Raw genomic sequence first — 9,750 nt, forward strand, 5'->3', positions numbered from 1 at the left:
CTCTCATACACTGCAGGAACTGTTTAAACTGCTTGTGTGATAACTAAATAGCATTAAAGCAAATATGCAAGTTTTATCTCCTTATTTACAAATAATGTAAAGCTGCTCTATTCTGTATTTTTATATTAGCAAAAAAGATCAGCTATAATGACGAACCCACGGAGACTTTGCAATTCCCTTCATATATATGGAGCTTTTTAGCATGTTTATACTCATTGTTTTGGTTTTACACCTCGCAACATCACTGTTTGGTTCACTCTCACCACTCTCATCAGTGTTGTTTTTAGCCACAGCTGTTTTCGGTGAAAAAGTTTTTAAAAACCCACCTTACACTACCTACCAAACAGAAAAAGTTATCAACTAACTGGTGAATATTGTACTAAAGGAGAACAAAGAGATTGAATAATGGACTTTGTCTGGTAGACACAAACAAGACTCCAAATGAATGTTAATGTTACTTTCTGTCTGCTCAATGTGCAAATAGCTAACTGTTTGCTAACATTTTAGCCGGAAACTTTACAAGGTGATTATATGTCAATATTGTGTTTTATAGCTTTCTGTGCAGCTCCTAGGTGGCCAAAAAAAATCTATGACTGCAGGTTAACATTTTTGCTGACCATTATTCAATCAATGCAATAAAATGTTTGATTTGTCATTGTATGTTTACTGCTATTCCAGACAGCCACTGATTTCCAATCATTTCTGTGCGGTATATGAAAATGGATTAGCACACTCTTGAGACTTGTTGTGCACTACATTATCACTGTCATTAAATGAGTTAATTGATTGAGTGCAAAAAAATTCCCCACAACAACAATGTAATTTGTGCAAACAAATAATGTAGACCTAAAGTTCACTGTGATGGAGCACACAAGTTTAAAGAAACCACTTAAAGATTTCCATATCTCTAAATGGATGCCTGAAACAGTAGACAAAATAATTCAAAATGTCCAAAACACATTAATATGGTTTGCCAAATGATCAGTTGTAATAGGGTGATTTGTACTAAATGGGCTAAAACTTGCAAAACCTCTGCTAAGATCATTTAAATCTTAATATCCCACAGACCAGCACTGAAATACAATCAAACACATCCAATTAATCATAGTCTAACATTACAGCTGTTTACCTCCTCAGTAGGTACAGTACCAAACTGTGACCTTTACCCTCTTCTCTTTCATATACCATCAGGCCTGGGGACAGTTTGTGTGTGTAGGTGGCTGTGTGACAGAGTGGGACACTAATGAGCTGAGTGATTACAGTGCAAAGCCTCGGGTTATCATTAGCTCTCTGAAGTTCAATCACCAGATCAAGCCGACAGCAGGGCGGTGAGTTGCAGGTCACAATTAGATATTTGTTTTTCCACTGGAAAAGTAGAATTGCTGTAAAAAATATATACACCTTTTTTTTTTAAAATGCAAAGCAATGCAAAAGTCTGACTGATCAAAAAGAAATTAAGAGATTTGCAACACGCCACAACACTTACACACCAACACATACACTGACTCGTGTATTTTCCACCACAAAAGGCATTAGTAGCACCGTCAATGGGCTCCCTCAGACAATGGGGACGAACACCACACAAGAGGAACATTGTTACATCTCCGGCTTAGAGGTTTTCCGGACAGCTTTTGATTGTTTCGGCCTTGCCTGTAATGAGATAGCTGCTTAGCTTGACGTCTCCATGAGAACGTCTGCTCCACACATGACTATTAACCCAACAGCCTCAGGAGCTGGGCCCCTTGCAGACCCCTGCTCATTGCCAAATTTCAGCGGCAAGCTCAGGCAATATGATTGTGAACACCTCTGCATCTCCTGAAGGATTGTGGTTAAAGGATAATTCCACTTTCTCACAACCATTTTGGAAGTTCGGGGCATTATTTTTATGTTATACTGAATCAACAGTTTAGTCAGATTAGATAAACCACTCTTTTCAGAGATTGAGGGCATCCAAAATGATGAAGTAATAATCCCTCACTGGACTGGAAAACCGTGCGCACATCAAATGCAGTTGGTCAAAGTTCAATCATGAAGTTGGTTAACAAACTGTGCTGGATTTTTATGGACAGTTTGGGAAAGTATTTTACAGTTTTCCTTCCCAGTTCCATCACTTTTCACTCGCCTATGAGTTTGACCATGCAGAACACTTTTGCCTTTAGACATAGTGGGACAAAACTTGGTACAAACTTTATTCCAAGCAGGCCCCGACCTTAACCTGGGGAAACCTCATGTTTCTTAATCTTAATGATATCACTGTGAGTACAACATTGCCAGTAACAATAAGAAAGATGGATGAACACGATGAAAATAAGTCCCTTGTTGTGAAAAATATAATTAGATTTTCCAGCTCTACTTTCCTGCTACGTCTGCACTATGACATCTAGAACTAGATGCAATGAAGGATCGTTCCTTGACAGGCCTCTCTACTGGCATCCTTCCCCTCCTCTTTTCTTCTATTCCTCTCTTTATCCTGTCCTCCCTTTCTTTGGAGGCCCTCTGGACCCCATCAAGGCTCATTCTGTTCATCCCACATGTGAGGGGTCAGTGCGTACCCCACAAGAATAAACCAGCCACTCAATGTGAGGATCTTTGTGTATGTCCTCATCCCCCTACCCTCTCTGTCTCCCTCTCTCTCACTTACTTGTGCCCTATAGACCAGAATTGGCTCCATTCACCGCGCTTCCCTCCCCCCTGGAGCGGACTTCTCAGGGCCCTAACAGCGCAATTCTATGCCTTATTGCTCCGGCTCCTCCATGGAGAACAGTCTCGTCAAAGCATTTGTGAGGACACAGAAGGAAATGAACTGGCTTTGTGCTTAGTCTTGACATATAGGCAAGATCACGTGGTGAAGTCTGTGGGGCAAGCGTTTAACAAGAGAAAAGGGCAGAATGTGTAAAATGTCTCTTAAAGGCCTCCAAGTGGCCATCTTGGAAGGAAAATGCCAGAACCTATTTAGAAATGAAGCAGTTTTATGAGTGTGGCCCTGCTGGCTGTCATCCAGCTTAATCCACATTGTGTTCTGACTTCCTACGGACCAAAGCTGGTTTCTCAAGCTCATCTCCACCTCATGTTTAATCTCCCCCAGCCCTTTCATTAGGACCACACCATGTGTTGATTCTAAAGAAATGAAGCGGACACCTCATTTCGAGCAAGAATGAGCCGGGGAAAGCTTTTGTCTGCAGCAGGAATGCCCATAAGACAGAGAGGAACACTGTTTGGTCTGACTCGGGTTGCTATACCAGGGCTGAAGAAAGCCATGGCAACGCAAGCAGAAGGTCTGCAGGACCACATAGCGCTGATACAATACGGCAACTCTGGGTTTGTCATTCCAGTCAGGCCTGACCCAAATTACAACATCCTGGGAAAAACTGTCCCACTTAAACCAGCACGCATGCAGAGACATACTTAATTGAGCTTGCATATATTTAGCTGATAGCGATAATAAACAAAACATATGGATGTTTCAAGTCTAATCACTGAGGAAACGGTTCTGTTCATGATTTAACACCACAGTCCATAGCCTATGGGTGCTGGATTATTGGGACTTTTCGATTGTTTACCCAGTATGTCTACAAGCCACTCTCCCATCTGTGGCTATAATTCTCAGCATTTTAAGCTTAATAGTCTTATGTTTTCATATGTTTATTATCAACAGCCTCAGGGACAAATCTGCTTAAAATGGGAAGAGCAACAAAGAAGTGATTAGGACCATGTCTACAGAAGCATTTTAGTTTTACTGTTTCATATTTTACAATAAGGCGAAATATCAGGAAAAATACACAAATGTAAAACATTGTTTTAATCACCAGAGAAACTTTAACTGAGTTTCTTGAGCAACTTTACCCAAAGTTTTCATGCTGTGAGATTTAAAAGCAATGTGAACTCAACAGGGGTTGATGTCGCCAGTTCTGGAAATCACATAAATCCCACCCCTCTAATATACACTCAGATACAGTACACACTGAGAAAAACACACACCAAAAATGGCCTTCACACCATCTGTACTACCGAGTCTTTCCGCCCCAGAATACTACCCAACTTCAGGCTCCAAACTTTTCTGCTTTCCTGGCTGCTCACCTCACCATCACATCACACCTATCCCACGGAAGCCCATGCATCAGTAAGTGTGCACCCAGAAAAGAAAAAAAAATCCACTTACTTTGGAGGTCTGGTAGTTGTATATCAGAGCTTGAAGAAGTAGTTTCTCTAGGCTCTTTTCATCTGCACCTCTGCCCCGCTGCCCTGCCTCTCCAATACTATTTCTCTTTGTGGGCTGAGCATACGATAGCTGTGTAGTGTTTTTTTAGTGTGTGTGGGTGTGGGTGTGTGTGTGTGTGTGTGTGTGTGTTGCATGGGATGAGGGGGTGGAGGAGGTGGGCTGGTTGGGTGGGTGTTGAATGCCGGGTTTCCTGACTCGTGATCAGGAGCTCATTACTCTCAAGGTCACTCCAGGGAAACCCTGCCTGGCACTCACCGAGACACCAGAGAGAAGATGTGAGATGGAGGATGAGAGAAAAAAGAAAGAGAGCGAGCAGTTAAGAGCCAAAGTGCCTGGGACATCCGTGGGGACAAGGAGAAAGAGCTGAGAGAGAGATAGAAAGAGAGAGAGAGAGAGAAGAGACAGGAAGATACAAATAAACAGAAAGAGATGGGAGACAGTGATCCAAATGCCAAAATAAAAACAAAATGTGGCTGTATGTGCTTTGGATGAGCACACAGAGTGAACAAGCTGGCAGCTGCAGCCCATTCAAACCACATGGAGTTATATAAAATATCTTGTTGATCCATGGAAAAGTGAGTCCAACCGCAGCAATCAATAGAGTATTGACAAACACCAGCTGGGCTCTGGATTTGTTTTTCAGTTTTTTACATGGGCCAGCACTGCAAAAAAAAAAAAAAAAATTAATAATAATAATGATGTGAATGACATCTGATCATGATTATCTGGATGTTTTATTATTTTTAAATCAGTGTTGTTTTTTTGTGTTCCGGTTGTGTGACTGTAAATGTTTCTTGTTAAAATGAAATACAGACGTTAGTCGGTAAGATTGAATTGTTTAAAAGTGAAGCTAATTCATATATTCGATTTTTTTATTTGTTTCTTTATTACTAAAACCATATTTACAGTGTTTACACAGTTGACTATTCACAGATTTATGTTTACACAGTAAATTATTGATGTATTTCCTCATTTAAATATTTTATCAGCCACTTTAGAACTGTCACAGTATTTTGTTGAATCAGGCTCTTTAGTTTTCTCGCATTTAGTCTAACTCCTCCTCGCTTCTGATTGGTTAGTTCGGTCACATGGTAGGTGGAAACGGGAGATGTTGTTGTTGTGAAGTGCAGGGAACAGTGAAGCGCTGCTGAAGAAAGTCTCCATCTTGCTCTTTCTTCTCATAAAGAGTCATCCAACCACCGCATATCAAACCCAGTTTACAATATTATTAGGGCGCAGACTACTTATTATTTTTACTATTGATTAATCTATTTTTTGCTTATTTGGTAAATCATTTAGTTCCATAAAATTTAAGGAAATGGTGTCAAATGCCCATCACAGGCCAACGTGACATCTTCAAATCGTTTGCTTTGTCTGAGCAACAGCCCCGAAGATGTTAAACCCACAGTAACATGAAACGAAGCGGCAAATACTTCCATCTGAGAAACTGGCATCAGCAAGTGTTTGATAATCAATTCATTAGACAAAAATGCCAAAGTTTTGTTGGCCAGTGATTTTCTCTTTGACTAATTGATTGAAATTCAGCACTAAACAAACACACACAGTCCTATTTGATTACAGATCTAAGTGGCTCATTTATCAAGTTGTAAAGTTAAAATGAAGCCAGTTTAAATAATCAAACTTGATTTTTTTTTTAATAAACCTCAGATTTGTTTGTACCTATGTGTCTCTCTTCCTCTTATGTTTCTGGTTCGCTCCATTATAGCTCATTTGTGGCCAGATATCCTTTCAGCGGGAGTGTAGTAATACGCTGTGGATACACTCAGGGTGTTTTTGAACGGCAGATGGCTGGAGATGACCCAGTAGAGCAGCCCCGGTCCTCTGCCGCAGCTGGACAAGCCTGGATTGACAGATTACAGCACACACAATCAATAAAGAGTACCATTAGTTCTGTCCACAAAGCCCTGCGCACAATACTGATGTCATACCGCCTCTGTAAACTCTCTGCAGTCCACACACTGAGAAATGGCCTTATATTTCACCTTATAAGGCTGTCTTTCCTTGCTTGGGTTATTGATTGAGTGCCTGGCACAGATTCATTCTGCACTAGAAAAAAAAAAAAAGTCTCATAGTGCCAAAAAGCAGCTCTTTATCTCATAATTGTAAGCCATTTTAGAGCCAGAAACTGCTGTTCAGGTGCTATTCAGAGCCATTTACAAAGTGATTATAAAGCCCCATTTCAGTAATTTAATAGTCATTTATAGGTGGAAGCACATTCAAGAACTATTAGTGCGATGGAACATTATTAATTCAAAGAGAGGGACAAAAATAGCATCAGTCATCGGTGGTAAACTTTGTTGGGAAAACTAAGACATTTTATATTTCATATTAAGACATATTCAAAGTAACTGATAACTTTTAAAATGATGTTTGAACATTTTACTCTCAAAACTGGATTAAAAGTTAGGAAATCAATCTCACCAGGAGGTCACTTTAGTAGCTTCTTCTGGAGCTTTCCATCATATCACACGAGTGTCACCAGCAGATTGAGTTTGTCCGGTGGTTTTTCATTTTGTCTTAGCGTTTTAAGGATTTCTCCTCCATATCAGCTAAAAAAAAAAGTTAAAAGTTCATTCTTGACCCTGGAAACAGCAGGTGAGAAAACAATCTCACCACAAGGAGCTTTCAATCACATCACATGCTGTTCATCAGAAGATGGGGTTTGTCTCAGCTAGATTAAAATTGATTTTTTCATATACTATTGAGACTAAGTACTCTCAATGCACACACCTAATGATTAAATATTCAAGAATTGTGGCTATGCAAGGGCTGCCTGTTGCATTTTTATTGTTTGGAGATTGTACCAGCATTGTTTTTTTGCTTTTGGGTCAACGCCTCAGGAAGACCAACAGCAGTGAAGTTCTCTCTCAAGTCTCAATATTTAATTTTTCTGATGCAAGGCTGACTCCGAGTCCAAGTCTCCAGTCTAAAAAAATCTGCTTTTTCAGTAACACACAGTACAACTTCTGAAAGAAAAAACGCCAGAGGGATGAATGAGAATTGATGTTAGAGTTTCAAGAAACCAACCCCTCAATCACACACATTAAAACTTCAAATTCAAAAATGGAGGATGAGCCGTGCACCTTGAACAAGTCATCAAAGAGGTGCTAAGTTGGAAAAAAATGTTGAAATTGGAGAGTAATTACACCTTTTACTCAGCACATAGGCCGGCAGCAAAATAATAGATTAGTTAGTAAGTAAGGTGCCTTTAGGCTGTTTGGTGCATCTGCCTCGGAAAGATATGTCCTCATCGAAACTCTAAATTAAGGCAGGCACTAAAAAATTAAGGAATTGATTTCGGGATGAGAACAAGCAGATGAACAAAGTGAAGGCATTTTTAGAAGGATCGTTTCAGTGCACACATGGCTAAACGGCATCAAAAAATAAAATATGCATTCAGAACTTCTTCAAAAAAGGGGGTGGAAGTCTATCCCTGATTCAATTTTTCCAACCACTGAATGCATAACTGTGTTATTGTTTTAATAATTACCCAGCACTTAAGCTCATTGTTCTTTCATGCTGCCCAACCCTTGAAATGCTGTGGTAGAGCTCCCTGTGTGACAGAGCTCAGCTATCACTGCATTTCCACATGTTTAGCATCATGTTGCACTGTTGGGGATTTCACCATCAGCCCCAGTGATGGCCAGTAATTAGTATGACTCATACCCCCCGCTGATAACAATATACCATTCCACTGCTGCTGTCTCATATTCCACTCATTAATAATACATTTCATCCATTTGCACCCCCCTCAGCCCTCCTCTAAGTGTGAGATATGCTCTAGTGCCGTCCGCAAGGAGCTTCTCCAATGATATCATTTCCCTCATTTGATTAAATGAGATATGACAAACCATGAAAAAATGATGAAAAAAAGATCGTAGCGACACTCGATGGCCTGTTCCAGGTGTTGATTTTCTGTTGTGTTGAAAGCACAAAGGGAGCTCCAGGAAACAGTTTAGCCAGATATACAGGAGTAAAATATGATCTTTATATTACATCCAACAGCTTCCTTTTTTTTTTTTTTTTTTACTCAATTTAAACTGGCTGCTGTCATTGTGAGCCTGCAGAGCCAGGGATGAAGTCGCTGTTAAGCCCCACTAACCCTGTTCGTTGAGTACATGTCCACCGGCAGCCCAATAAGAAGGCGGCAGTGACTGGGCCTGTCTGCAGTGAGAGTCTGATGAAACTAAATGAAATCAGGCTGTCGAAGTAAGCCTCAGCATTTCTTTCTTTATTTCTTCTTCTTCTTTTTTTTTTTTTTTTTTTTTTTGGTTAACCACAGCTCCATTGGCTCTGCCTCTCCATCATATCGTTCTCTGACACGAAAACCACAAAGTATCCGCACAGATGAGAGCAGCAAGAAATGGCAGAAAAATCATTTTTCCGCACCTTTTTTTTTTCTTCTGAAAAGCAAGTATTCAATTTCTGCAACATGTCTGGGAGGAGATGGAGATTGAATTTATGGCTGTAAGAGAAGGAGAGAGAAAATAGCTGTGTCTCAAAACATCCTCTGAAATCACTCAAAAAAACTGTTTAGATATGAGATAATCATACACAACATATAGGAACCCTCCCATAATAACATATGCCAGAGTCAAGGGCAGATATGTACTTTCTTCACTGTCCATGCATTTCATTCATCACAGAGATAGTGCACGAGGACAAAGTGCAAGAACAAAATGTCTCGACAGCGTGATTCACAGAATGTACCCTGCTAGGCTGCAAGTCATATCAGACATAGGACAAAGCGCACACAAACACACACACACACACAGACACTCACATACACACATTGAACATCTGTGGGGCCATGACCGCCATTTAAATCTGTATCCAGCTAACTACTGTATCCAGCTGTCAACAGTGCACCCAATGAAACAAGTCAAGCCGAGTTTATTTATAGCAACCTTAATCACAACTTTGTCTCAAAAGTCTTTACAATCTGTCCTTACACCCTTGATTTGGATAAGGAAACACTTACCAAACACAAAACTATATCATTGCAAGGGGAGAGAGATATCTCAGGATATAGGTGATGCATATATATAGGTACCCCTTGTACTGCATATACAGAAATAACATTGGTAGAATTATAATGTAGAGAAACAGAAATATAGTATACAACCAATAACTTGCAAAAACCTCCTTTTTTACTCAAAATGGAAACTTCTCAAATACATCCGTACATGTTTGAGCCGGAATCCGATCCTAGTGGACAATGCATACAACACATGGAACAACCTTAGCAACAAAGGCTATTGATCGGATGGCTGTTTGTTTGCATGCACACACATTCTGATGTCACCACAGGGAGGAAGTAGAGGTAACATAGCAAACGAAGCGTTCAGAGCAGCCTGAAGTCCTGGCTTTTGTCTTACAAGAGGATTTTTACATATGTTCACCTCAAGTTTTGGATCTTTGATCATGTTTAACATAGAAATCCAACATTATAACAGTATACAAATAACAGAAAATCACAAAAAGCATGATATGTCTGCTTTAAAGGTCTG

At 40.0% G+C, this 9,750-nt stretch overlaps 1 protein-coding gene across 1 annotated transcript in view; it reads right to left on the bottom strand.

Annotated features, from left to right (window-relative positions):
• Positions 1 to 4,238, bottom strand: part of ptn (pleiotrophin) — a 42,197-nt gene extending 37,959 nt beyond the window's left edge. The window contains exon 1 of the mRNA XM_042403702.1: positions 4,160 to 4,238. The gene's annotated coding sequence lies outside the window, so the exon portion shown is untranslated. The remainder of the gene's footprint in view (positions 1 to 4,159) is intronic.
• Between the last annotated feature and the right edge of the window lie 5,512 nt (positions 4,239 to 9,750).

The sequence above is a fragment of the Thunnus maccoyii genome, chromosome 23, assembly GCF_910596095.1.
Source record: "Thunnus maccoyii chromosome 23, fThuMac1.1, whole genome shotgun sequence".
NCBI lineage: Eukaryota > Metazoa > Chordata > Actinopteri > Scombriformes > Scombridae > Thunnus > Thunnus maccoyii.